Here is a 6,445-nt window from a genome sequence, read left to right on the forward strand (position 1 = left end):
ATACAGCAGCGTCAGTTACCCAAAAACTCTGACAGCAAGGTAAAGTAGTGACAATATTCTAAATACAGTGTACACCTAAACTGATAGGTTCTGATTTCTAACTGATTTTTATTTAAATTTTATTTATTTATTTTTTTGTCCACATACGTTCATTGCTTGGCTCCAATGCCAGTACTCCCGTCTGTTTCTCCAAACTGCGAAACCCGACCATCCCCTTCATTGTGGACAGTCTGCAGCGGATAGACATCTGTGTAAGGAAAAATGTTGATGTGTCTTATTAGGATATTCTAATAACAACATTGTGATAAAGACAAATATTCAGTCTACAGAGAACTGAAAAGAGACATTTACCCTCTCATTTCATGTCTTCATCTGATGATCGTGTTGTGCAGCTTAAGGACAAAAACAATCTGACCTAATACTTTACATGCTAACGCTGAAGACATGAGCACATATCTGCTAAAACTTTGCAACTCCAAATCAACCGGTCAATCTCCTCTACATGCACCAGTTTCCCTAGACACACCCACCGGCTGCTGCTGGCCACTTATCTACGGTGTATTTCTCACTTCCGTCTCTTAACTCGTCCCATCAGCTATAACAGGGCATTTCCGTTCTTCGGTAAGACTGATGAGATTATGTCGCAACTTCTGTCAGAGCGCCAGACTGCGGTCAAACTTCAAAACGTCCCTCTCTCAGCTTTGGTCAGCCGCTGTGTGAGTGTCAAGTTGATGCACACCTTCCCTCTTCCTCTTCAGTTTACATTAGTATTTGTGTTCATGGCATCTTCCACTCATGCTGAGTTAATAAGTAGTCCTCAACATTAAGCATTGCTCCATGCTCCACCTCTTCAAGTCTCTTTGGGTCCTATGGTTTGAGTGGAGGGGCCTCTGTGGATCACACTTGTTCCAGTGCATCCCACAGGGATCAGTTTGGGATCTAGTGAATTTGGAGGCCAGGTCAACACCTTGTGCTGTTTTTCATGTTTGTTTGAGTTTTTCCTAAACTGTTTTTGTGTGTGTGCCTGTGTCAGGCTGCATCCTGCTGGGGATGGCTGCTGCCATCAAGGAGTATCTGGTCTGGTCTAGGTGGGTGGTACATGTCTAAGTAACATCCACATGAATGCCAGGTCCAAAGGTTTCCCAGCAGAACATTGTATTGTCACAACATGGTGAATGCTATTTACTTCTCCTGTCAGTGGTTTTAATGTTGTGGCTATTGCAGCCCTCCGCAGGGCTAATAGTTGGTAACACCATGTCCATAATGACTGATCGCTCTCTGGGGGACAGGTTTAAGGTTTAAGGTATTTCAATTAGGGATGCGGAACAAAGCCCAAATGACAGGCTTACACCCGGATCATTTGTTATGATTTGAGTTTCTTCATCCATCCATAAAGAGTAAACTCTTGAGAGGTACATTTGCCTATAGTCATATTCAGTGTATTTTGCCATTAATCTGCAGTCATACCTTTCTCTCTGCCTCTTTTGCCCCTGGTTGTTTTGTACTTTAAGAAACAAAACGTTAAAGAATCTGAACAAATGATTTTTTTCATAACCCAAAAATCACTTCTAAACAAAGTCTAAAAGAGATATTTACATTTAATTGTACACCATTTAGCGTAGAAGCCTCCTCTTCTTCCCTGTCCCGTCTGTTGCCACTTCTAAATAACTTCATCAAAGTGTAGCCTTTAGCAGCCCATGGGCCTGTGTCACACAGCTCACCTGGAAGGGCTGTATGACTTAGAAATGTGTCAGTGTAGCTGTCAGTTTGTTTACTCACACATGAGCCTGTCTCAAAGTAGAAACGGTTGCGGGACTGTTTATTCCTCTGCGACACGTTGCCATTTTAAAGAGACACGGCAAACGAAGCTGAAAAGATTCACAGATGGATTAACAGACTTAATTGATAAGTTAATTGGTAATAGGTTTAACACAAATTATTCTCTGGTTTTAGTTCACATTTTTGACGCATAATAAATTTTTGCGTTTTGCTCTTATGTGACAGTAAAATGTACGTCTTGGTGTGTAGTGGACTGTTGTTCAGATAAAAACAAATCAACTGAAGGCATCATCTTGGCCTCTTAGAGATTGTAATTTCTTCTTGTTTTCTGACTCTGGAGGTTAATTTAGAAAATATTCAGCACAGTTCATAAAACAGACGCAAAATTAAACCATAAATTACGGGACTTTCACCGTCACACTGAGGGTTTGAGACTGGGAGCAGTAATTTTGTGTTTCATTTCTACTTACTGTTTTCTTTCTTTTTGTGTTGCTCTCTTCCTTAGTCTTTGGTTAAGGTTATGCAAAAATAACAAGTGGTTAGACTGGGCAAGTACATGCTGCAGACCGATCAGGCATAACATTATGACCCCCTTCCTAATATTGTGTAGGTCTCCCTTGTGCCTCCAAAACAGTTGTGACTCATCAGAGACATGGACATGGGTCTTCTAAGAGTGTCCCGTGGTGTCTGGTAACAGGATGTTGTTAGTGGGGGGCCTTTGGGCCCTATGGGTTGAGGGGAGGGGCCTCTGTGGATCATCCCACAGATACTTGATCAGTTTGGGATCTCGTGAATTTGGAGGCTAGGTCAACACCTTGTGCTGTTTTTCATGTTTTTAGTTTTTCCTAAACCATTTTTGTGCGTGTGTTTGTGCTTGTGTTTCTCCAAACTGGGGGTATGTCGACCCTCATCTCCTGAGGGCTAATACACTGACTATGGATAAGTACCACGTACAACGTGATGAAACCCAACCATCCCTCTCAGCGTGGACAGTCTGCAGCGGATAGACATCTGTGTAAGGAAAAATACTGATGTGTTTTGTTAAGCTTATTTGCTTGAATATTCTGTATATAGAATTAGATATTCTATATACAGAATATCTAATACCAACATTGTGATCAAGGTTTCATCCTTCAGAGAACTGAAAAGAGACATTTACCCTCCACTGTCTTTCATTTCATATCTTCATCTGATGATCCTAAACCGTTTTTGTGTTTTCGTGTGTGTGCCTGTGTCAGGCTGCATCCTGCTGGGGATGGCTGCTGCCATCAAGGAGTGTCATTACTATGGGGTGGGGGTGCCTGGTCTGGTCTAAGTTGGTGGTACATGTCTAAGTAACATCCACATGAATGCCAGGTCCAAAAGTTTCCCAGCAGAACAATGGATTGCCACAAGATGGTCAATGTTATTTACTTCTCCTGTCAGCGGTCACAATGTTGTGGCCGATCTGTGCATGTCTGTGGAGGTTCTTAGTCATCCAGGTCATATTATATCCAGAAAACCCGAAAACAAGGACAATTGGACTTGTAGAAGTCCTTATTATACAGATAGGCCTATTACCAAGAGCGCCATCCTAAATCAGGCCTTTCTGGGAGTCTAATGAGTTTAATAACTCTGCTGTTTTACTGCATGGTGTATGTTGGAAAAGCATAACATAACATTAAAGCCTAAAATCAGTAACTATCTTTAATTTAGATTCATGCATGGCTCATTACAGCCAAACGGAGTCACAGAGGCGATAGTAATACATGCATGTCCTAACTGGTTTCCGAAGCCGAGTGGGGCATACTGGAGTCAGGATTTCATCGTAACCCAAAGCTTATAAGCATCAACTTGTACAGTGTCACACACGGGGACTCGTGGAATAAACGCCAGCCCCTGTTGTCAGTGGGAGCTGCAGGCATGGGTGGCCAGCAGGCGGGATTTATAACGCGATGAATCCCGGAGGTCTTAGTAATTATGGCTGTCTCTGGACGGGGGGAGAGAGAGATAGAGGGAGGGGGGTGGGGGGGGGGGGGGGGCAAACCCGGCGGAGGCATTTTATCTTAATCACAGCTCAGCTCCGTTCAAATTAATTTGACAAGTTTCCCCAATCCTTATTAAAAGACACGTCTGCTAAATGACAAACCATTCCTCCTCTCTAAATGGCTCGTCATGGAGGAAAAAAAATATGTTTAAAAAAAAAAAATTATATATATATTTTTTTGTCAAAGAGAGGGGGGATACGAGGCCACTGTAATGGTTCAAGACGCAGATATTTCCCGTAGATATTCTTCCCCCTGTAGGGCGCCCTGAGCCATCCATCCCTCCCACCTCCCGAGTGTTTCTATAGTAATTTCCAGCCAATGATCAGTAGGTGTCCACATCCCTGCTTCCTCACCTCAGCACCAATCAGCCACACACAGCGACAGGAGACACGGACTGAGCAGAGACCAGGCAGACACACAATACAGCCCCCGGATCAAGAGGAGAGGAAACACATAACCACCTCTGCGATTTAACCCCCCTCTTGTTTTTCCTCCGACACCCTTTTTTTTTTTTTTTTTTTTTTTTCCGGGGAACATATTTGTGCACTTTCCGACCTTTTTTTTCCCTAACGTGACCAGAAAGTCGATAAAATGGTCCTTTTGTTTTGAGCGCTCTGAACAAACACGCACAGAGTCGCCCCGCTCTCCTCCGGCAGCCTGTGTCTGCGCGTCTTCTCGCATCTTTGCATTATTTCCCCCCCGCCACGTATCGCTTCGCAGTAATGTGCCGTTACATGATCGCAGGCTGGTAGCATCTTGGGGGTTGTTCTCAACGGGAACCTGGTAGGTGATGCTCTCTCTCCCTATCTTTGGCGTGTGTGTGTGTGCGTGTGTGCGTCCGTCCATGTTTGTGCCGTCCAGTTGCATGCGTTTTGCCTTTTCCCCCCCTGCTTTTCTCTCCCGATTTGTTGCCGCCAAGTGATCCAGCCAATGTCAGATTCATTTTCATGGGGTTTTTGTTTTGCGCTGTTGCGCCGCACTCCCCTCTTCGGATCGTCTGTGCATGACCTTTTGATCTGAATGTCTACCACAGACCAGACGGAGCAATTAATGGCATCGCGGTGCGGCAGCGTTAGATGGTCGGTCATCGGACGTGGCTCTGTCTTTCTTTCTTTCCTCTTTTTTTTTTTTTTTTTTTTTTTTACTTTTCTTTCTCCAGTCGCCTTCTCGCACTCTCCACCTTTCTCTTTCTCTCCTCTCCCTCCCCTCTCCCTCTCCCCTTCTCTCCCTCTCCCAAGTATTGAACATTTCTGTCTCTCTAAACTTTGTTTACAGGCTGAAAATCAATGTCCGTGACTTGATTGCCTTTGGGCTGCGTATCTCGCTCCAGGGGTGAATTGATTAAGTAATAATGACCCTGAGGAGGGCTGATCATTAAGCCAAGGAGGTTTTGTTTACGGGTGGCCGCCGCTTGTTTTGGATGCCACATCGACATTGAACCTCCAGATGGAGAGCAGATGCTGGGTGGAACATGTGGCATCAGATTTAAAATGAATCATAATGATTTAGAAGATATCATTTTGCAAAGTGTATTAGGACTTAAAGATTAATTTGGGAGAAGGACTTTAAGCCACTGTGAGAATGTTGAGCCGTTGTATTGTCTGGGTAATTTTTAGGTCAACAAGGTGGCCAAAAATGTTTACCTGCTCGGGTATGTTTGGAAGGAGATGCACGTTAGTACAGTAGGACCTTAATAATGCCACCCAGTGCGACCGCTCCAGCTCCATGCGTGCATATCTATAATACATTCTCTTCAAGGCAGCTGCTGGGTAGCACCATGGAAGTGATTTGAAATGCCTTAGTCTTCCAGCAATGGATCAGCTTTGGCAATTAAGAGAGAAAGCCCAGAAAAAGGTAATGGAAGTAGGGGGAGATGTGTCTAATGGGCTTTTATCTGTGGAAACCAAATCCAGACACACTGGTGGAGAGAGAGAGGGAGAGGAAATGGAGCACACCCCCACCACCACCACCACCGCCACCGTAGCCTCACGCACACACACACACACACACACACACGGATACGCATGTACCATCCCGAGGCAGCTGACACCGTAGTTGGTCTGGCCCATGATCTGGTTGTAAATTCACCAGTGGCTATCACAGAGTGCTGTCAGTGTGTAAATGTAATAGAGCTGGCCGTGAATGAATACCAGGTGCTCCTGAGAGTCTTGTTTACATGCGCGCGCCACTTTTACTTTTACTACTGATAAAATCGAGACATTTGAACGTATTTAACTATGCGCCTCCTCGCACCCAAATCAGATTATTTCAAAAACACATATTGCAGGCCTGAAATAAGAAAAATAAATAAATAAAATAAGTAAAGACGTGTTTGTAGCTACTGCTGTGATAATCTGAATTCTGGTGAGGCTCGACTCTAACTTTTCCCAAAAACTGATATTTTGGATTGAATATTAAATGTTTATGTTTTGATGAAACGTTCCCCTGTATATCCACGATGGATTTACTCATTCTGCGAAGGAGCTGATTGGATTTTCTTGAAAAATGTGTAAGAGCACCCTGACGAAGAGATGGCGAAAAAAACAAAACAAGAAAATGTTGAAAGTGTGGCGTGTTTTGAGGCATGCTAATTCTCCCCCCTCGTTATAATAATGACATGTTGGTCTGTCACAGCTATC

Source organism: Chelon labrosus (assembly GCF_963514085.1).
Source record: "Chelon labrosus genome assembly, chromosome: 2".
NCBI classification, from domain to species: Eukaryota; Metazoa; Chordata; class Actinopteri; order Mugiliformes; family Mugilidae; genus Chelon; species Chelon labrosus.